At 42.4% G+C, this 23,265-nt stretch overlaps 1 protein-coding gene across 3 annotated transcripts in view; it reads right to left on the reverse strand.

Annotated features, from left to right (window-relative positions):
- SOX5 (SRY-box transcription factor 5) overlaps nucleotides 1-23,265 on the reverse strand; it is a 1,038,733-nt gene that overhangs the window by 973,543 nt on the left and 41,925 nt on the right. The window contains exon 1 of one of the 3 annotated variants that reach the window (XM_087873006.1): nucleotides 17,663-18,098. The exons of the other annotated variants lie outside the window; for them this stretch is intronic. The gene's annotated coding sequence lies outside the window, so the exon portion shown is untranslated. Of the gene's footprint in view, nucleotides 1-17,662; nucleotides 18,099-23,265 lie in introns of those variants that run through there. 3 annotated transcript variants of the gene reach the window in all.

A 23,265-nucleotide genomic window follows, 5' to 3' on the forward strand; every position in this document is an offset into this window, starting at 1 on the left:
TACGAGCATGGATGAAGTTACCTAGTTTGGAGAAGGAAACGTCTCAAGAAAACAAGCAAGCTCAGAGAGCACCAAGAACCCCACACTTTCCTTCTTTTTAAGCATGAATTTTGCAATGTTGGAAACAACACAGTTGAATAGTGGAAGGGAATGGAATGGAATGGAATGGAATGGAATGGAATAGAATAGAATAGAATAGAATAGAATAGAATAGAATAGAATAGAATAGAAAAGAAAAGAAAAGAAAAGAAAAGAAAAGAAAAGAAAAGAAAAGAAAAGAAAATATGGAATGGAATGGAATAGAATAGAATAAAAACCGAACCAAATGAGAAGAGAAGAGAAGAGAAGAGAAGAGAAGAGAACAGAACCAGAACCAGAACCAGAACCAGAACCAGAACCAGAACAGAATAGAATAGAATAGAATAGAATAGAATAGAATAGAATAGAATAGAATAGAAAACTTTATTTGGCCAAGTGTGATTAGACACACAAGGAATTTGTCTCCAGTACAGAAGTTCTCAGAGTACATGCAAAGCAACAGTAAAAATATAGGAAAGTGAATCTCAGAAAAGGAAGCAGAGGAAAAGAAAGAGAAGAAGAAGAAAAGCAGCAATTCATATCTGGCCTTCCTTAAACAAAACTTCCATTCTCCACTCTGCACCCCTCCCGCTTGGAAAGTTTTTATTCTTTGTGTGCATTTTATAGTTTTCCAAAACTCTGGTCTACAATTGCACATTACTGTTTTAAAAGCAGTTTCCATCTGCCCGGGATTGTGGCAGGCTGGAAATACATTGTAGGAAGATAATGCACAAAATGTACCCAAATGCATTGAGTTTTATAGATCCATAATAGAGCATGTAAATGATTTCGACTAAGCTTTCGCAGGAGACAAGGTGAACGCTGTGAGTGCTCGCGATGAATAATGCAGAACCCTTGGCTAAATCTTAATGATTCCATTGAGATTCCATGAGATCCAGTTGTGTCTGGAACTCACAACGACTTGGTGGAGCTCCCACAGGTCACCCCTTTCTGCATCAAAAACCCACGTTTTTCTTAAAAGGAAAAAGGCTTGGCACTCGTGGATAAACTCCTGTAGAAGAAATCTATGCATTTCCATCAAGGGTGTGCAAGAGAATTTCCTGAAAGTTGGTGTTTAGTAGAACTAATAGCCCTTAAATGGGTTTAGAACAGGGGTGTCAAACTCGATTTCATTGAGGGCGGCATCAGGGTTGTGTCTGACATCGGGGAGGCGAGGGGGCATGGCCAGCTCAACATCACTCGTGTCAGGGGCGCCTTTGGTGGGCCGAGCGCTCTGCCAGCGAAAAGGGGCTCCCGAGCTCCGTTTCCGGCTGCAATGACCTCCTACAACCCTCTGCCAGGGAAAACAGAGCCCAGGAGGGCCACAGGCCAAGCTCCGTTTTCCCTGGCAGAGACATCACCAGCCGGTCCTTCGCTGTTTCCAGGGCAGCCCCGTCGGCCAGATCTAAACACCCTGGCAGGCAGGTCCCCGGGTCTTGAGTTTGATACCCAGCAGTCATCCAAAAAGGCACGGTTGTTAAGTGAATCTGGCTCCCCCATTGACTTTGCTAATCAGAAGATCCCAAAAGGGGATCACATGACCCCACCAGCAACCATCATAAATACGAACCAATTGCCAAGCATCTGAATTTTGATCATGTGACCACGGGGATGCCGCAATGGTTGTAAGCGTGAAAAACGGTCATAAGTCCCTTTTTTCAGATGGCCGTTGTAACTTCAGATGGTCACCAGGTTGGATAAATATCAATGATTTTTTCTGATTTAAATCGGATTTTTTTTTTATTTTTATCGAATTTATTTTAATAAAAAACTTTTGGGGTAAAAATCTATCGTAAGATAGTTTTCTATTTAAGATACATAAATAATTTAGTTTATTCAGCATGAAATGCAGCTTAGTTATGTAGCACAAGGCTGTATATTCTGCAACACTGGGACTATCGGTGAGTCAACAGTGGGTCAAAGGAGTAGCAGAGATGACAGTTGCTCTTTAAAAATTATGATTTAAATCGAGTTGATTTAAATCAAGCCTTTTTACTAGTGATTTAAATCAGGATTTAAATCGTGATTTAAATCAACTCGATTTAAATCAAATCCACCCTGATGGTCACTAAATGAACTGTCGTAATTCAAGGACTACCCTGTGTAAGCAGTTGGCCTGGACCGCTCAGCCCCAGAGCCTGATCCCTGAGCTGCTTTTCCAAGGTGTTCAAACAATTTACTCCTTGTTACAACCACATGGCTTCCGCGACCTCTGTGAACTGCAGCCCTTGTAAGTCGCTTGCCATGTGTATGCTTGACATGAGAACCAGCGTTTTCCCCTACGGTACAAAGGAGCAGAAGGTCAGTCCTTGCAGAGAACAATTCTGAAGAAGGAGAGACATATATAAATTTTCCCCTCTTCCTTTGTCATCTCCACAATTGCTCCCTCCTGGATCCTTTCCTCATCCCCAAGCCGCCTCCTCCATGTCCCCGCTACTTTCCAGGGTCCATTTAAGATAGATAGATAGATAGATAGATAGAGAGAGAGAGAGAGAGAGAGAGAGAGAGAGAGAGAGAGACCCTGTTTCCCTGAAAATAAGACCCTGTCTTATATTTTTTTTGAACCCTGAAATAAGCGCTTGGCCTTATTGCTATGTGCCTTATTGCCATGCGCGCAAAAGCCCGATTGGGCTTATTATCAGGGGATGTCTTATTTTGGGGGAAACAGGGTAGATATAAAGATCAGAGTGGGTTTCAGCAGGTTCTGACCAATTCTGGAGAACTGGTAGCGGAAATTTTGAGTAGTTCGGAGAACCGATAGTAAAAATTCTGACTGGCCCCGCCCCCATCTATTCTCTGCCTCCCAACTCCCAGCTGATCGGGAGGAAATGGGGATTTTGCAGTATCCTTCCCCTGGAGTGGGGTGGGAATGGAGATCTTACAGTATCCTTCCCCTGCCACGCCCACCAAGCCACGCCCACCAAGCCATGCCACGCCCACCAAGTCACACCCACAGAACCGGTAGTAAAAATTTTGAAACCCACCACTGATATAGATATAGAGATACATAGAGATGAGAGAGATATAGAGATGAGAGAGAGAGAGAGAGAGAGAGAGAGAGAGACATACAGAGAGGAAAACGAGAAAGAGGAAAGAATGAGGCATCTTGAGCACACTTTTCTTCTCAGCAGGAAATGCGTATCCATTTTGATACGAAACCTAAATTAGGCCAGTGGGAAAAGAGCTAATGCATCAAAAGAAATAAATAAGTAAATAAAAATGAAAATATTCTATCTAGTGGGTGCAGCTCCGTGTCACAAAATTATTATTATTATTATTATTATTATTATTATGAGGGGAATGTTAACCCTTTCCAGATGGAAGTCGTGGTGGGGGGAGGGAGGGAGAGGGAGAGAGAGGCTCATTTTAGTGAAATTGAGCATTGCCAGTTAAACAAAATAGACATGGGCTCTCAATTGCTCCATCAGCTCTTGTATGAATGAGATTCTCAGCTGCTGAGAATTTAGAGAGGCAGCCAAAGGCTCTAAATCAGAAGAAAAACTCACATGATCTCCCTTTGTGACTTTGTGGGAAGCAAATTCACTTAACAACCTTGTGATTCAATTAACAGTTGCAGCAAAAAAAAAAAAAAAGTTGTAAAATGACCTGTGACTCACTTAACAAGCGCCTCACTTAGCCACAGAAACTCTAGTCCCAATTGTGGTCATTAAGTTGAAGACTTCCTGTCTGTATTTCACAGTATTCGTCATATGCCTTCAACCGCCCCACCCCTCCAGGGACTCTCATTGTAAAGAGAAGATTCAAACCAAAACTAGGAATGATACAAGCCGAAATCAGAACCGCAACACAATAGTGTCTTGGGCTAGCCATCCACAATTATCCAAACATGTGTTATGCTCACATTAATTCTTCGCCAGAACTAAGTAATCTCAAGGTTGCATAAATCATTGAGAGGTTTTCATGTTTGACCCCTTTAGAATTTCAGACAAGAGCAACAAAGATGATTAGGGGATTGGAGGCTAAAACATATGAAGAACGGTTGCAGGAACTGGGTATGTCTAGTTTAATGAAGAGAAGGACTAGGGGAGACATGATAGCAGTCTTCCAATATCTCAGGGGCTGCCACAAAGAAGAGGGAGTCAAGCTATTCTCCAAAGCACCGGAGGGCAGGACAAGAAGCAATGGGTGGAAACTGATCAAGGAGAGAAGCAACCTAGAACTAAGGAGAAATTTCCTGACAGTTAGAACAATTAATCAGTGGAACAACTTGCTTCCAGAAGTTGTGAATGCTCCAACAATGGAAGTTTTTAAGAAGATGTTGGATAACCATTTGTCTGAAGTGGTGTAGGGTTTCCTGCCTAAGCAGGGGGTTGGACTAGAAGACCTCCAAGGTCCCTTCCAACTCTGTTATTCTATTCTATTCTATTCTATTCTATTCTATTCTATTCTATTCTATTCTATTCTATTCTATTCTATTCTAATTTACAAAAGACAGAGGGTTCCAAGGGGAAATTCTTCGACACACCCTGGCTGGGTGGGTCATAGGGGATGTCAGTCCCTTCAGTTAAAAGGCAAAAGAGCTACACCACACGGAAAAATCCTTCACAGATCTCTCTCCGGGTATGTAATGTAGTCAGCCATCTTCCCGGATGTCTTATACTCAGGTTGATTCTTTGCCAGAACTAAGCAATCTCAAGGTTGCATAAATCTTTCAGAGGTTTCCATTTGACCCCTTTAGACAAAAGATTCATTCATTTCTACGCCAATTTCCATCCTCGGAGAACGACACAAAAGCGATAAAAACCAAACAGAGCCTTGAAATTATAGAAGTTCCGGAGCTCAGGTCCAGGTTAGTTAATGCAGGATTTTATCCTTATCTTGTTGACTATTTTGCTTTGGCTGAACTTCCCAAATTCATGTCAATCCATCAAAAACATTGGCCATTTAGAACAAAAACAAAAATGTATATCCAAGACCCAAAACTGATGCACTGAAAATTGTAAGATTTAATGCAAAATTTTAGCTTAGATTTAGGAAATTTTGGGAAAGTCTGGGATATGAGACTTTCTGAGTCTCATATCCCAGACTTTGAGAATATCTGATTGTTAACAAAAGAATCTCCAGATGTTACCCCATCCCAAACTTGAAAGTAAACACACAAACTGATCCAAACAATTGCAACTGTTTGGATTGCATTAATACAAATTCAGCCTCCAAGCGATAGTAACATGGATAGAACTTCACATTAATTCATACTTTAATTAAGCAGGCTTACTCAATAAACTCCAAAGGAACTGGGTTTGGACATAGTGCAAAATCACAAACCAGGGTTTACAAACGCTAACAAATGCATTCAGACAACCCACTGAACCAAAAACCAAACAAATCACATTAGAGTCAGCCAGGTAGTCGAAACAACAGTAGTTGTGCTGGTTCTTAGGGGGGAAAAAAGAAAAATCTGAGTTTTGATGGAAACATGTATGTTAAATAAATTAAATTAAGCAAATTAAGTAAACTTGGTGTAACAGCTAAGGCACCAGGCTAGAAATCAGGAGACTGTGAATTCTAGTCCTACCTTAGACCCAGAGCCAGTTGGGTGACTTCGGGCAGTCTCTCAATCTCAGCCTTAGGAAGAAGAAGTAGGCAAAAGCAAACCACTTCCACAAAACCTTGCCAAGAAAAGTGCAAGGACTAATTCAAGCAGTCGGCAAGAGTCAAAAACTGACTCAGAGGCACATTGTGTAGAGTGTTTGAGATGTATCTGTACTAGATAATTTACACAAATTATAGCATCATTTGCAGGCTTGCCAACTGGACCCTATCGGCTTGGGTGGTGCCCGGAAGATCTGCTAAGAAGCAAAAGCAAGGAAACAGATTTCTTCTGTGTGATTCATTGTCATATTATCATTACCATTGCCAATCTTAAAAGAAATCAACCCTGACTGTTTTTTAGAAGGACAGATCCTGAAGCTGAAGCTCAAATACTTTGGTCAACAAATGGGAAGAGAGAACTCCAGAGGTGGTATTCAGCCGGTTCGAATCGGTTCGCTTGAACCGGTAGCGGAAATCGTCGCCCACCCACCCCGGCTCTATGCCATCCTATTTAGGCATGTTTTTGAGGCCAGGCGCATGCGCGGAAGATGCACACACAAGCAAAGTGCATGCACGGAAGGCAGGCATGTGTGCGAACCAGGCACGCACATGCACAAAGCGAGTGCATGCACGCGCAATGAACCGATAGTAACAAAATGTGACTCCCACCACTGCAGAACTCCTTGGAAAATGCTCTGATGTTGGGAAAGATGGAAGGCAGAAGGAGGGCAGAGGATGAGACGGTTAGACAGTGTCATCCACGCAATGAACATGAATTTGGACAAAATAGAATAGAATACTTTATTGGCCAAGTGTGGTTAGACACACAAGGAATTTGTCTCCAGTGCAAAAGCTCTCTCTACATTCAAAGCAACAGAATAATCATAATAAGGATGACAATAAGTGGGACTTAGCAGAGGGCTTGGGGGCCTGGCATGCTACGGTCCATAGGTGCCGCACTGCAAGGTGGCGCAGTGGTTAGAGTGCTGTACTGCAGCTACTTCAGCTGACTGCTAGTTCAGCAGATCAGCAGATCAAATCTCACCGGCTCAAGGTTGACTCAGCCTTCCATCCTTCTGAGGTGGGTACAATGAGGACCCAGATTGTTGGGGGCAATATGCTATTTAGTATAATGTCGATTGTTGTAAGACGCCCAGAGTCCTCGGAGAGTGGGCGGCATAGAAATATAATAAATAAATAAATAAATAAATAAATAAATAAATAAATAAATAAATAAATAAATAAATAAATAAAGTTGACAAGAGATGGACACAACTTAGCAACTGAACAACAACATTGCCATTAGTAGGAATAGTTGTGGTTTTGACCCAAAGCAACAGAGGCACACAGGGCATCAGAGGCTAACCCCTCCAAAAAAGACTGAAGGCCTAATCCAACATCTTTGCAGTCTGCAGCCAGCTCAGAAGCCAGAAATTCATCCTGTGTGACTTTTAAAAACCAAACACGGTATCTGTAATCCATAATCAAAGAAAGCAACATGGTAGCCACAGTGTGGTGTCATCAAAACGCTTCATGTTTTGGTGCACATTTTAAAAAAAATGGGCATTTTGATCACTCAGTCATGGCTGTTAAGACTTTTTTCCAAAAAGGCTGTTAGACTTTTTTGGAAATTTGTTGTGGATACTCCTGCATGTATTTCTTTAAGCCTGGGCTTTGATTCTTTCATTAAGGTATATATTTCTAACTTTGTTGTACTTGGTATTGTGTATCATAAGGAACAAGTGACACTTCAGTAGTTATCACCGTTTCATTGTGAATGGCCTCGGGCAACGTTTCCTACCACGGCAACACAAGGTGCCACCTGAGACATTCACAGCAGCAAAGAGAATGCATTAATGTAAATATCTGTGCTTTCCCTTAAACTTAAAACTTTGTGGAGTCAACAACAAGCCACCTCCTTCCCTGCCCCACTGTCTGATTTTTATATCATCCTATGCCAGTGTTTTTCAAACTCAGCCATTTAAAGAGGCGTGGACTTCAATTCCCAGAATTCTATGCTGGTGTTCTGTCCCCAACCACACCCACACACACCAACAGACGTTCAAGAGTTAAAGACCAAACCAGTCGGCAAAATCCTTTTCCTTATGATAACGGAACTTGGCAACAACCTAGTGGCTGACTGCCAAGAGTTTATTATTTACGAAGAGGAGAGATAACTTCTCCCCACTTCTGATGCATCAAAAGAAACAGCTCAATAATTACGGAGTTAATCAAGTCCAGAGATAGTCCAGCAAAGTCTATAGCAAAAAGTCCAGCAATGCAGAATGGCGTGGAAGCTTTCAGCTTTGTTCGTCACAAGGTTTGTCTGGCCACCACACTCCCATTTATATCCTGTGGGGTGTGGTCCAGTGACTCAGCCTAATCTCAGGCACGCCTTTTCTTCTGTTGCGCACGCTTATCTCTGCGACGCTGGCATGGCTCCAGCCAAGACTCATTACCCTCATCACTGTCCATCTGTGGCTGCGTGGATGTGCTTGGCCCCGGCCCTATCTCTTGCCCTTCGGTGGACACCGAAGGCATTGCCAGAGAGGAGGGTCCTGGAGAGGGAGGCCTTGCCAACTCCTCTCCTTCACTCTCGGAGTCCTCTCCTGCCCATGACACAGGCTCAGATAACGGAGCCACAACAGCTGGCTGGGGAATTCTGGGAGTTGAAGTCCACGCCTCTTAAAATGGCGGAGGTTGAGAAACACTGTCCTACGTGATAAAAGAAATCCGGGTGTTTCTGGCATCTACCTAAGTTCCTCTCTTCCAGCCATAAAATGCAACGATCGGTGCCAAAATATATTTGAAAAGAAATGTAAAGTACCTGGAGACTTTTTCCCTCAGAAACAAAACTTTCAGGAAATTGGAATATAAGAGGAAAGTCTCACGCACTTTCCAATTAACAGCTGCGAATCTTTTAAAAAATCAAATGATAAATATGGACAAACCAGATGAAATTCAATTGCGACGCTTCGGATGGATGCTCCCACTTCTCTGTGGTCACCCTAGGTTGTGTGGTTTTTCTCCTACACACTCCGTATTTGCATAGAGAGGACTGAGATGAAAACAAGCTGCGGCAATTTAAACATATCCTTACCTGGTCTTGTTTCAAGACCTCTCTTTGTAGCGTATGCTTTTCAAACTCATTCACACAGCTGCCATTTTATTAATTTGAATTTCCCCTCCCCCCTGCCTTTATTACTTTATACGTAGCTTAAGGTGGTGAACATATACAGTATAATGCTCCTTCCTCTTCCTATTTTCCCCACAACAACCCAATGAGGTGGGCTGGACTGAGAGACAGCGACTGAGCCAAAACCATCCATCCAGCTTTCCTGCCTACGATGGAACTAGAACTCCCAGTCTCCTGGTGATTGGGCTAAAGACACCCATCAAGCTTTCATGGCTAAAGCAAAATTAAAACTCATAGTCTCTGTGAACCCAGTCGCACCGGGTTTCTAGCCTCTACACCAAACTGACTATATAACTTTATTTAATCTTAGGCTGCATTTTCTCATTTAGCCCTATCTTAAGTAGCCTTCTCTGAGAATTGGCACAAGATAGGAAGCCATACAATTTATTTATTTTATTTATTTTTTGGGTTTGTCAAACATATACGAGTTAGCAGGAATAAGTATAAAACATGGATATGAATACTGGAAATGGGTACGAATAAATGGGGGCAGTAGGATAGGGACGGTAGGCACGTTGGTGCGCTTATGCACGCCCCTTTCAGACCTCTTAGGAATGGGGTGAGGTCAACAGTAGACAGTCTAAGGTTAAAGTTTTGGGGGTTTGGGGAAGAAACCACAGAATTGGGTAGTGCATTCCAGGCATTGACCACTCTGTTGCTGAAGTCGTATTTTCTGCAAGCGAGTTTGGAGTGGTTTACCTTGAGTTTGTATCTATTGTGTGCTCGTGTATTATTGCAGTGGAAGCTGAAGTAGTCATTGACAGGTAAGACGTTGTAGCAGATAATTTTTTGTAGCAGAAATTTTGAGTAGTTAGGAGAACCGGTAGTAAAAATTCTGACAGGCCCCGTCCCCATCTATTCTCTGCCTCCCGAGTCCCAGCTGATCGGGAGGAAATGGAGATTTTACAGCATCCTTCCCCTGCCACGCTCACCAAGCCACGCCCACAGAAGCGGTAGTAAAAAATTTTGAAACCCACCACTGCCCCACGCGGCCCATTTTGTATGCAGATAAGTGCAGGACATGCACGGAGGCTCGGGGAGAGTGAAAAACAGGCCTACCAGAAGTTTGGGAAGGTCGGAAACGGGCTCGTTTCTGGCCTCCAGAGGGCCTCCGGAGCCTGGGGAGGCTGTTTTCGCCCTCCTGGAGGCTAGAGGAAAGCCTCTGAAGCCCGGGGAGGGCCAAAACGCCCCCCCTCCGCCATGGTGCAGGAGGCCAACTAGGCCATGCACACTATGGCCACGCCCACCCAGCAACCGGGCAGAGAACCCCTTGCTAAAATTTTTGAAGCCCACCCCTGCCCTCAACACAACACAAACTCAACCAAGCCGATTAGAATCAAAGTCTTCCTCCCGTTCCGCAGCTCCTTGAACATAACAAACCTGTTCGGAGCTATAAATAAACTAGTAATTTGCAAGTTATGAATCACTTCTCTTGAAGAGGTCTCTGGTGATATCGCAACTTTCATGCCTCAGCATCGCAGACTTCAAGCAATCTTAGTTTCCAAAGCTGTCATTCCAGAAGTTGTGAGTTTTAAGTATAAATATACATCTATGCCCTCCTCTCATTAAGATGCAGAGAACCAGAATGTCAGGGAAGGAGTCCATGTTATGCTGCGTAGACAAATCAGCCATAAATGCTTTATAGATCAATCAGCCATAAATCCTCTAGAGATAGATCAGGTAAGGGAGCTCACCCGGGTTGCTCCGGATTAAACTATCTTCTACTAACGGAACAAGCCAAGTTGCAATTATCTATTTATATAAAGTTTTCTTCGAACAGGGCTACCGGATCTAGCCAGCAAAATTCCACAAAGTCTCAGATAGTAATAAGGAGTTATAAAATATATTTCTTTGCTATCATCCATGGTCTTCCATATTAGAATAACTTTATTGTCACTTTGAATGTACACTAATCAGCATACATTAAAATGAAATTTCGTTGCATACAGCTCTCGAAGTATGACCACCTGTGATATATACTACTTGAACATATTTTGTAGATGAGACCTGGTAGCCCTGGCTTAATTATCAGATAGATAGATAGATAGATGATAGATGATAGATAGATAGATAGATAGATAGATAGATAGATAGATAGATAGCTCTTAGTAATAGCAATTATTTATTTATTTATTTATTGGTTCGATTTATATGCCGCCCTTCTCTGGAGACTCAGGGCAGCTTACAATGTGTTAAGCAATAGCCTTCATACTTTTGTATATACCTGCTTAGTAGGGTTTTCGGGGGCCCCTAAGCAGTGTTCTTTTTATACAATGTCAGCTTATTGCCCCCACAATCCGGGTCCTCATTTTACCTACTTCGGAAGGATGGAAGGCTGAGTCAACCTTGAGCCTGGTGAGATTTGAACTTGCAGTAATTGCAGGCAGCTGGCAGCTAAGTACTACTTAACAGCACTTTAGTCCTCTGCACCACCAAGGCTCTTAGTGCCTTATATAAATTAGATTTATATACCAGTTTACAGCCCTCTCTAAGCAGTTTACAGAGTCAGCATATTGCCCCCAACAATCTTCCTTAATTATCACATAGATAGATAGATAGGGAGGGGAGGAGAGAGAGAGAGAGAGATCTGTAAATCTGTAGAGCTATAGATCTGTATCTATATATACATACACACACACACTCATTATATATTAATTATCCTGTCGTACATATTTTTTCCTCCCTTTGCATTGTATTGGCTTTGAAGGACATCAAAGAAGATCTTTCATTCAATCATTCACTCATTTATTTATTCATTCATTCAATCAATCAATTTATATCGTCAACCACTTCAAATACATGACCCTGGGCAGCTCACAGCAATTTCTATACAAAACAAACAAAAGGCAAAACACATCCCACAGAAAGAGATATAAGTGTAGGTCAACATAAACAGAAACCTAGGTGTACTAAGAACTGCCAACAACAATCAACATACTACACCACATGCTCAGGTAGCCAAGCTCAATGGCAAACTTAGTTGAGAAACAGCAATGTTGTTCAACCTTAAGCCATTTTAAGATGAGTGGACTTCAACTCCCAGACTTCCACAGCCATCCATACTCACTGGTAGTTGAAGTCCACACTTGTTTAAATTTGCAAAGAGTATAAATGACAGAAAAGGCAACTGCCAATCAACCCAGTTCCCTTAGAACAGGGTTTCTTAACCTTACCCATTTTAAGATGTGTAAACTCCTTTTTTAATTATTTTTATGAACGATTGAAGAAAATCTTTATTTTTTTTTTAAAAAAAGTGAAAACGATCTGTGCATTTCAACTCCCAGAATTCCTCAGCCAACTCCCAGAATTCCTTAGCACCATGGAATTCTGGGAGTTGAAGTCCAATATCTCAAAGCTGCCAAACCTGAATAATTCTGCCTTAGACTGATATAGAAATTGCTTCCCCCCTCCCTCCTCCCAGATAAGGACAGCAGTAAATCTGCAAATCTCAGATTATAACCAGGGTGGATAAAAATCAACAATTTTTTTTTAAAAAATCAAAAAAATCAGATTTTTTTGATTTAAATCAGATTTTTTTGATTTAAATCGGATTTTTTTGATTTTTATCGAATTTATTTTAATAAAAAAACTTTTGGGGTAAAAATCTATCGTAAGATAGTTTTCTATTTACGATACATAAATAATTTAGTTTATTCAGCATGAAATGGAGCTTAGTTATGTAGCACGAGGCTGTATATTCTGCAACACTGGGACTATCGGTGAGTCAACAGCGGGTCAAAGGAGTAGCAGAGATGACAGCTGCTCTTTAAAAATTATGACTCCCGAGTCCTTTGGGAGAGGGGGCGGTATAAAAATCTAATAAATAAATAAATAAATAAATAAATAAATAAATAAATAAATAAATAAATAAATAAATAAATAATTTAAATCGAGTTGATTTAAATCAAGTCTTTTTACTAGTGATTTAAATCATGATTTCAATTGTGATTTAAATCAACTCGATTTAAATCAAATCCACCCTGATTATAACTAATCCAGAGCCTACCCAGGAACAGGTAAAACGCTCCACTTTGGTTAGGATCGTTTCCAGGCATCAAATGCCCCCTTTTCAAATGCACTTCCAATGTCATGGAAAGTCATATTTTCCTCTGCTGCGAGACAATGGCATCAGTACACCATCCGCCTGAGTCTTTTGACCTTTCCTTCCAGGGAAAAAAAAAAAGATTGATGCAAGCATGAAAAAACAAGAAAAATGAATCAAGGGTAGTTTGGCCCTTAAATGTGCACTCTTTAAAAATGAAATCTGCAAATAAAACCACAGATTCCTGTACTATGTTACTGTACTATAGGGAGCCAATTTAGTCTTTGTCGCACCAGGCGACAAAGCAGGAGGCTGTGAGTTCTAGTTCTGTCTTAGCCATGAAAGCCAACTAGGTGATTTTGGGCCAGTCACTCCGTCTCTGCCAAACTCACCTCACAGGATTGTTGTTATGGGGGAAACAGTAGGAGGAAGGTATGTTGGATATGTTCGCTGCCTTGAGTTATTGTAAAAATAATAAAGGCGGGATACAAATAAATCAATCAATCAATCAATAAACCCTGTACCCAAGCCATATTCCCTATCGCTTTTCCTAAATCTCGAAGAACTGTCTATCTATTCTCCCAATTTTTTTTTCTGGGACCATTTTTCATTTTTATATTCCTTGGGGCAGGAGTCTGCCTCAGTGGTGGTTTCAAATTTTTTACTACCGGCCCTGTGGTGGGTATGGCATGGCTTGGTGGGCATGGCAGGGGAAGGATACTGTAAAATCTCCATTCCCACCCCACTCCAGAAGAAGGATACTTTAAAATCCCCATTTCCATCCCACTCCAGGGGAAGGATACTGCAAAATCCCCATTTCCTTCCGATCAGCTGGGACTTGGGAAGCAGAGAATAGATGAGGATGGGGCCAGTCAGAATTTTTACTACCGGTTCTCCGAACAACTCAAAATTTCCGCTACTGGTTCTCCAGAACTGGTCAGAACCTGCTGAAACCCACTTCTGGCCTGCCTCCTAATACTTTGCAGTGTTCCAGCAATCCTGATCATAACCCTGCCCCCCCCCCCCCCCACAAACACACCCCATCTCCAACAAGGCTGTAAGAAACTCTCCTCGTCCATCTTACTGCCCTTTTAAAAAAAAAGGAGGGGTGGTTAATCAATCTCTCCCTTAAAAAAACAGTGGCTGTTCTAAGCAGCATAAAAGTCCTGATTAAATGTGGTTTGAAGGTTGGTGCCTTTTACCGTATATCGGCATATGTCTGCGGAATGATGCATCACCGGAGTTTCATTTTTGCTGTGCAACAGAGAAATTGACTGACTGTTATTTTGCACCAACTGTAAAGATAGATAGATAGAGAGATAGAGATAGAGATAGAGAGATTGAGAGAGGGGGGGGGAGGGAGAAATAGGTAGGTAGGTAGGTAGGTAGGTACCATGTTTCCCCGAAAAGAAGACCCTGTCTTATATTTTTTTAAACCCTGAAGTAAGTGCTTGGCCTTATTGCCATGCACTCAAAAGTCTGATTGGACTTATTATCAGGGGATCTATTTGGGGGGGGGGAACAGGGTGGGTAGGTAAACAGACAGACAGACAGACAGACAGTATGTGTGTGTGTGTGTGTTTGTACACACACACACAAACACACACACACACACACACAGACACAGAGAGAGAGCAATGGGTGGAAACTAATCAAGGAGAGAAGCAACCTAGAACTAAGGAGAAACTTCCAGAAGTTGTGAATTCTCCAACACTGGAAGTTTTTAAGAAGATGTTGGATAACCATTTGTCTGAAATGGTATAGGGGTTCCTGCCTAAGCAGAGGGTTGGCTAGAATATCTCCAAGGTCCCTTCCAACTCTGATTTTATTTTATTTTATTTTATTTTATTTTATTATTCTATTTTATTTTTTCTGTCCTGTCCTGTCCTGTCCTGTCCTATCTATCTGTCTGTCTGTCTGTCTGTCTGTCTGTGCATGTATTGTATTACATATTTATTTATTTATTTATTTATTGATTGATTGATTGATTGATTGATTGATTGATTGGTTCGATTGATATGCCGCCCTTTTCCGGAGACTCAGGGCGGCTTACAATGCGTTAAGCAATAGCCTTCATACTTTTGTATATACCTGGTTAGTAGGGCTTTCGCCCCCCCCCCCCCCAGCAGTGTTCTTTTCTATACCGGGTCCTCATTTTACCTACCTCGAAAGGATGGAAGGCTGAGTCAACCTTGAGCCTGGTGAGATTTGAACTTGCAATAATTGCAGGCAGCTGGTGCTACTTAACAGTGCTTTAGTCTGCTGCGTCACCAAGGCTCGTATAAAAGCTACAATTATTATCTAGAAAACAATTCTTGAGCAGAATGTTCTATTCATGTATTAACTAGGTTCACAGTTTTATAACAGAATAACAGAGTTGGAACCGCCTGCAGGAGACCCTATATCCATGATGGCGAACCTATAACACGGGTGCCACAGGTGGCACACGGAACCGTATCAGTGGGCACACGAGTGTTGCCGTAGCTCAGCTCCAGCGCACATGTGTGCGCCGGCCGCCTGATTTTTGGGCCTTTCAGTCCTACCAGAAGTTGGGAAATGGGCTGTTTCCGGCCTCTGGAGGGCCTCCGGGGGACTGGGGAAGGCCGTTTTCGCCCTCCCCAGGCTCCTAGAAAGCCTCTAGAGCCTGGGGAGGGTGAAAAACAGGCCTACCGGGCCCACTGTGCCATCATGTGCTAAAAGTGGGGGGGCGCATGCGCAGGGGTGGGGCGCATTGAATTATGGGTGTGGGCACACATGTGGGCGACCTCGCTGCGCTCCCCCCGCTTTTGGCACGCGACATCAAAAAGGTTAGCCATCACTGCCCTATATGGTTTAGTATAATACATGAATCCAGATGCTGTGGCTTATTTAACAAGCTGTTATTAGAATAAACTGTACATTGTTAGCATAACATATTAATCCAGTTAGTGAGATTCACTCCTGATAAGTGAAGTGCACAGAAAGAACAGAAACCTTTCCAGCAATTGTCGTGAATAGGCTTCAGATGAAAGTGGGCTTACTTGGAAGCGAGGTCAACTGAGTGGGTTGTTATTTGAGAAGGTAGGGCTGTAAGTGGCTTGACAAGTTGGGAAGGAGAAATTTTCTCTTACGTACAGAATTAATTCTAATTCAAAACCAAAACTCTGCATTAAAATAAATCATTCCGTTTTTGTTTTCTGTACTCCGCTCGCTTAATTGAAATGTTATAAACTCAAGTTGTTTTTACAGTATTTTTTCCTATAGCCACCGCTACATTCAGAATCAACTATGCAAAGTACATAAATCCAAATTAAAATTTAAACATTACAGATATACCCGTATACCCACGTACACGTCAAAATAACAATATTTTAAAGAGAAATGAGCAGCTAAGATGCAATCCAAGAGGTGTTTTTAGACGACTTGGCAAAAGGGAAGCAAATGCCGGCGGTCAGGGTTGCAGATTTGTTTAGATCTACCAGCAAAAAGGTCAGCTACTTCTCAAGGCTACTTTTCTGAATATTTTGAAAGGCTTGATGTACAGAAACTGTTTCGGTTTCTGCAAATTTGCAAAACTTTGCAAAATTCCAAGTTTTAAGATTGCTCTCTCTCCATTCGACCAGAATTGTTCGTGAAAAAGAGACTCTCAAGTAAAAGACAACTCAAGATCTACATTTAACTCTAGAAAAGATTCACCAAATGCTTTGGAGGAATCTGAAAGAGGTGCCCAGGAGGTCATCATTGATTAGATGTCATCACGCTTTTTCTATCCATTATTTAATTTTTTTTAAAATGCAAACAGCATGGCTAATTTCCTCCGCTCTTGAGTAAAACAATACATCAAGTTCGTTGGCTTTGCAACTTTCCTATCCTTAACAGAAGAGGTTTTAAGCAGACAACACGAAAGCAATACAATAGAGTGTATAATGCACTTAAAGGACGGCGTCGGGTTAAACATAAACCAACCTTAAAGCCTCTCAAGGAAAGGTTTTGCTTTTCCTCTTCAGTCTTTCAAATTACCTGTTTGTTGAGGCAACTTGTAACGTATCCGTGAAAGGGAATGGAGTGGTATGTTAAAATAATTTCCATGTTATTATTAGAAACAAGGGAACTGTGCTCTTTGCATTTAATGCACTTTTCTCTTTATAGGACTGGGAAGGAAGGAAGGAAGGAAGGAAGGAAGGAAGGAAGGAAGGAAGGAAGGAAGGAGGAAGGGAAGGGAGGGAGGAGAGAAAAAGAAAAAGGAAGGAAGGAGGGAAGGAGGGAGGGAGAGAAGGGAGGGAGGAGAAAAAGAAAGAAAGAGAAAGAGGGAAGGAAGGAAAGAGAGGAAGGAAGGAAGGAGAAAAAGAGAGAGAAAGAAAGAGGGCTGGATGGACAGACAGAGGAGAGAAAGAAAGAGAAAGAGGGAAGGAAGGAAGGGAGGGAGGGAGGGAAGGAAGGAGGGAGGAAGACAGACAGACAGACAGACAGACAGACAGACAGACATTTTGGTTCCACTCCTTAAGATCAACACACAATATACACTTGTAGATATTAATTCCACAATTCCACATCTCTTGCTAAACTAGACCAAAAAAGCTAGATTGTCTTGGATATATTTCAAAACCTGGGATCTGGTTTAAAAAAATACTCATTGCCTAACACCGTTTGGGACAACTCTGTTTTCCTCCCCTCTTTTCCATCACTCCAATTGCATTTTTGTCATTGGCAGTCAACTGCTTCCCCCACACCAAGTCCACAACAGGCTAAGGTGATTTAAACAGCCTCCCCTTCCCAGAGAAAAAATATTCACGGCCAGCACGGAGCATACCTACCTACTGTGGTCCTTTCTCTTCCCTTCCACTTTCTTTGCCTTTGTCCACCAATGCTGCTCCTTCCCATCACCTGCAGCCCGTCCGGCGCTCTTCGGGAGTGAGGTCTGCCTGTACTTTTCTGCCTGTTCGCTTCCTTCCTGCTCCCCACTCCGACCGGAGCCTCCTTTTATTTATTCTTAAGTTTTTCCAATGTAAAACAAGAATGGCATCTTTTCTCAAATTGCTCCCCTCCGCCGAAGTAACATTTACAGGAAGCAATATTCTCCAAAGCTATGAAGCATGCATTGCCCTAAATTACATCGCCGTGCCTGCTCGGAGCTCACACATTTTTGAATACGAAAGCTCCCAGGGATTCTCGTTTCCATACCGAGTGTATATTTGCTGCTTCAAAACATTTTTAACCCAGACACCGAAGTGCCAGCCTCGTCGACCTCATGCTAATCCTAAACTGGGTGGTGGTTCTTGAGGGAAAGCATGCAAAAAATTGTAGCAGGCCATCAACTCTGACCCTTTTCTCTTAACGCATGAGACTCCTAAATTCCAGAGGGAATGGGTGAACTCTGACCTGTTTAAAATTAGCTTTGTTTAATGCCTGGTGTGGTGACTCAACAAGCCAGATTTCTTTTCTCTCATCATTTAAAAGAGAGAGAGGGAGAGAGGGAGGGAGGAAGGGAGGGAGGAAGGGAGGGAGGGAGGGAGGGAGAGAGAGAGAGAGAGAGAGAGAGAGTGCGAGAGAGAGAAACTCTTTTTCCTTGCTCCCCAAATCTCTGCATTTCAGAGAACAATGCAACACAACAGCCATAAAGAAGTAAAGCTGGGCTCTACGTAGGCTTTTCACCACACTCAGCTCTTTATGTTTTGAATCTTTCTTTAGATCTTCATATTCAATTTACAAAGGAACAAGACTCTTCCTTTCCTTTCCTTTCCTTTCCTTTCCTTTCCTTTCCTCTCCCCTCCTTCTCTCTTTCCTCTCTCCTCTCCTTCTCTCTTTCCTTTCCTCTCCTTCTCTCTTTTCTCTCCTCTCCTTTCCTTTCCTTTTCTTCTCTTTCCTTTCATCTCCTCTCCTTTCCTCTCCTTCTCTCTTTTCTCTCCTCTCCTTTCCTTTCCTTTTCTTCTCTTTCCTCTCCTCTCCTCTCCTTTCCTTTCCTTATCTCGTTCCTTTCCTTTCCTCTCCTTTCCTTCCCTTTCCTCTCCTCTCCTTTCCTTCTCTCTTTCCTCTCCTCTCCTCTCCTTGTTTCTTTCCTTTCCTCTCCTCTCCTTTCCTTCTCTTTCCTCTCCTCTCTTCTCCTTTCCTTCTCTCTTTCCTTTCTTTTCCCTCCCACCCTCCCCCTCCCCCTTCTTCCTTCCTTCCTTCCTTTTTCCTCACACACACACACAACCAACTTCACACAAGCAACGAAACCCAGTTTTTGGGGGAAAAAACACCCCTACAAGACAGCCTCATGCTGGTTAGAAATTCTAAGAATACCAACATAATCACCATGAATCTTTGAGGAATGTGGCAACAGAGAAATAGGTGCCAGTTTGCTTTCAATTCAGCTCCAATTCAAGGTGTTGGTTATTATCTTTGAAGCCATTCATGGCATGGGACCAAGATATGTGAGGTGCACCAGCTCTCCCCCACCACCCCTGAAGTTCTCTGAGGTTCTAGGATCAGGCAATGGGGCAGCCAACCCCTCCAAAGCAGTGTCGACTCAATGCCAACCCTCAAATTCACACTACAATAAAAAAAAAACCACAGCCACCATTGCACTCAAAGCACCTGCCCAAAACCTTTTCCACTAAAACAGGGGTGTCCAAACTTGGCAACTTCATGACTTGTGGACTTCAACTCCCAAAGTTGCTGGGTGGGGAATTTTGGGAGTTGAAGTCCACAAGGCTTAAAGTTGCCATGTTTGGAGACCCCTGCCCTAAGAAAACAATGGCCAACTTGATGTGCCAAATCTAACTGACTTGTTCCCAATCTTCAACCTCCACAACTGTTCTTCATTGTTCCTAGAGTCTTCTCCGACCACAGCTGTGGACTGCCAACAACAATAGCTGATCTGAGGCAAGAAACACATGGAAACTAGAGAGAAAGGAATAAACGTATTTTAGAAAGGCTTAACGTATTTTAAGAGGGACATGGTGGCTCAGTGGCTAAGACGCTGAGCTTGTCGATCGAAAGGTCGGCAGTTCAGTGGTTCGAATCCCCAGTGCCGCGTAACGGGGTGAGCTCCCATGACTTGTCCCAGCTTCTTCCAACCTAGCAGTTCGAAAGCATGTAAAAAATGCAAGTAGGAAAATAGGGACCACCTTTGGTGGGAAGGGAACAGCGTTCCATGCACCTTTGGCGTTTAGTCATGCTGGCCATATGACTACGGAGACGTCTTCGGACAGTGCTGGCTCTTTGGCTTTGAAACGGAGATGAGCACCGCCCCCTAGAGTCGGGAACAACTAGCACATATGTGCGAGGGGAACCTTTACCTTTAACCTATTTTAAAAGCAAAGGGGTCCATCTAAAATCCTGAGAGGAAAGACAAAATCTTGCCTATATTGCTTTTTGGACCCCTTATTAAATTCTGCCATTTACCTGAAATGTGTCTATGGCTTCAATCGCACTGAAATTAGAGATTTGGGGCATGTCAATTCTTTTCCTTACAACGATGCTTAAGTGAAGGCTTCTCTCTGGGCAGCCACATGCCTTGCCCAAAACATGAAGAATCTTTCCTACTATCAAAATGAAAGCAGTCCTCAACTTATAACCACAATGGAAATTTCTGTTGCTAAGCGACTTTTGTTGTTAAGTGACTTTTCGCCCCATTTTTTTTCTTACCACAGTTGTTAAATGAATCGCTGCCGTCGTTCAGTTAGTAACCCGGTTGTTAAATGAATCTGGCATCCCCGTTGACTTTGCTTGTCAGAGGGTCGCAAAAGGGGGGGGTGTCACATGACCGATGGAACAACGCAACCGTCATAAATACACATCAATTGCCAAGCACCCAAATTTAAATCACATGACCATGTGGGAATGCTGCAATGGTCATTAAATGTGAAAAAAATGTCATAAATCACTTTTTTTAGTGCCATTGTTACTTCAAACAGTCACTAAACGAATGATTGTAAGTACAGGAATACCTGTATTCCCAATATTTGTTCCAGTGAACTTTCAGGTGAGAATATCACATCCTTACCCAGAATGGAAGAATGATTGTTGACCACGTTGGAGCAACTGAAGATGGATAAATTAACTTTTTGTTCAGAGAAAAAGAAAATTCACATTTATGGCTGACTGGAAACCCCTTATAGTTTTTTTTTGGTTGAAGCAAAATACAAAAAAAAAGTAATTATGGCTTATGGTTTGGATGATTAAGGGGGGAAAAACTGGATAATGGAAAAAAAATTGAGCTTTTTAAATAGCCACCGAATAAGAGATAATTTTATCATTGTACTTGGATTTCCTGCAAAGAAAATAAAAAACTTTTTCTTTCTATTTCTTTCTATTCTTTCTTTCTGCACTTTCTTTTTTTTTTCCCCCCTTTCCTTGCTTCCTTTAGTCTTTATTACTTTGGGCTTCTTTTTATGTTCGGTGTGAAACTTTTAATAAAACTTATTTTAAAAAGAACATCAAATCCTTGAGAGTTTTGACTATGTCTGTTCTATTTCAGCCATTATCTTTATTTAAAGCTAGTTTCTTCCAAACTCTCTATACCAGTGATGGTGAACCTATAGTACATGTACCAGAGGTGGCAATCAGAGCCTTCTCTGTGGGCACGTGCGCCGTCGCCCCAGCCCAGCTGTGACTAAAGTTGTTTGTAGAACTAAAAAAATGCACGAAACAGCATTCTGCCTCTTGTACATTTCCTGTTGCTGCCTCCATGACTTGCCCACTGCTCTCGCAGTGCCTTGCGCAGCACAGTGAAATTTAGCGTTCTTCACAATGGGGGAAACGGAGTCCCCTCCACCTGGAGTCCATTACGGCGCAGAGCCGCAATGCGATCCTGCGTCACCGTAGGCTCGTTCTTACCTCACCGGATGTCAGCTGCTTTTCTCGCAGAGCTACCCGTGTTGTGATGCCCCGCCTCCCCACCAGCCAGCTGGTTTTTGGTACGCTGCTCCTGGGCTCGTTGACCTCCAGACATCAGATTTTCACCACCCAGCACTAGATAGTCCTCAATTTACAGCCACAATTGAGCCCAAAATTTCTGTAGTTAAGTGAGACATTTAAGTGACCTTTGCCCCATTTTACAACCTTTCTTGCCTCAGTTGTTAAGTGAATCACTACAGTTGATAAGTTAGTCACATGGTTGTTAAGTGACTCGGGCTTCCCCATTGATTTTGCTCATCAAAAGGTGGCAAAAGGGGGTCATATGACCTTGGCGCACAGCAACAGTCATCAGTATGAACTAGTTGCCAAGTGTTTGAATTTTGATCACGTGATCATGGGGATGCTACAAAGGTCGTAAGTGTGAAAAATGGTCCTAAGTTACTTTTTTCAGTGACGTCGTAACTTCGAACGGTCATTAAATGAATTGTTGTAAGTTGAGGATTCCCTGTACCAGCTTTGGTTCTAACATGTCATTTAAAAACTGCAACTGCTAGAATACAGGTAGTCTTTGGCTTACAACCACAACTGAGTCCATAATTTCTGTTGCTAAGTGAAACATTCGTTAAGTGAATTTTAACCCATTTTATGACCTTTCTTGCCACAGTTGTGACGGTAAGTGAATCACTGCGGTTGTTAAATTAGTAACATGATTGTTAAGTGACTCCGGCTTCCCCGTTGAATCTGTTTGTCAGAAGGTCACAAAAGGGGATCATGTGACCCCGTGATACTGCAACCGTCATAAATATGAATCAGTTTTTGCTTATTCCCTATCCATGCCAGCCAGCGTCTTCTTTCTTCGCTGTCTCCACAAGACAGCTATGATCCCTGGGGATCCCCAAAATCCGCTAGGATATCGGTGTTCTCCTGGAGCCCCAGAATCCACAGCGTATCACCTGATGCCGGCCACGACCCCTCCCCATGATACTGCCACCGTCATAAATATGAATCAGTTGTCAAGCTTCTGAATTTTAGGGGGAGATGCTACAACAGCCATAAATGTGAAAAACAGTCATAAGTCGCTTTTTCAGTGCTGATGTAACTTCAAACTGTCACTAAATGAACTGTTGTAAGTCGAGAACTACCTGTCTAGCTAATTTGGGGACTACTTTCCTAATCTAAATAATGGAACTATCTTCCAAGGTATTTAAAGAATCTAGATAGCTCCAGATGGAGCCCATTATGGATAATATCCAGCTTCCACCCAAGGAGGATCAACAGTAAGAAATGTCCAGACAGTCTTGAAGGGATTTAGCACAGCAACATTATGCTGATTATGAAATTCAGCAGTTAAAAAATGTTTGTACATCCGAGATAAAGAGTTCACGATAAGCTGCATTCCTGCGGAGGAAAAAAATGCTGTTAACAACACAAAAGATCGTTCTCAAACCAAAACTGGTCTCAACATATCTGTGACATTGAGAATAAACGCATACTTTAATCTATCTTAGACATGGGGATCGCCAAATGATTTACCGCTGCTGAACACTTGGAGCCAGATATCTAAATTGGCACATTG

Source organism: Pantherophis guttatus, chromosome 7, assembly GCF_059756535.1.
Source record: "Pantherophis guttatus breed Tessera chromosome 7, ASM5975653v1, whole genome shotgun sequence".
Classification (NCBI taxonomy): Eukaryota; Metazoa; Chordata; class Lepidosauria; order Squamata; family Colubridae; genus Pantherophis; species Pantherophis guttatus.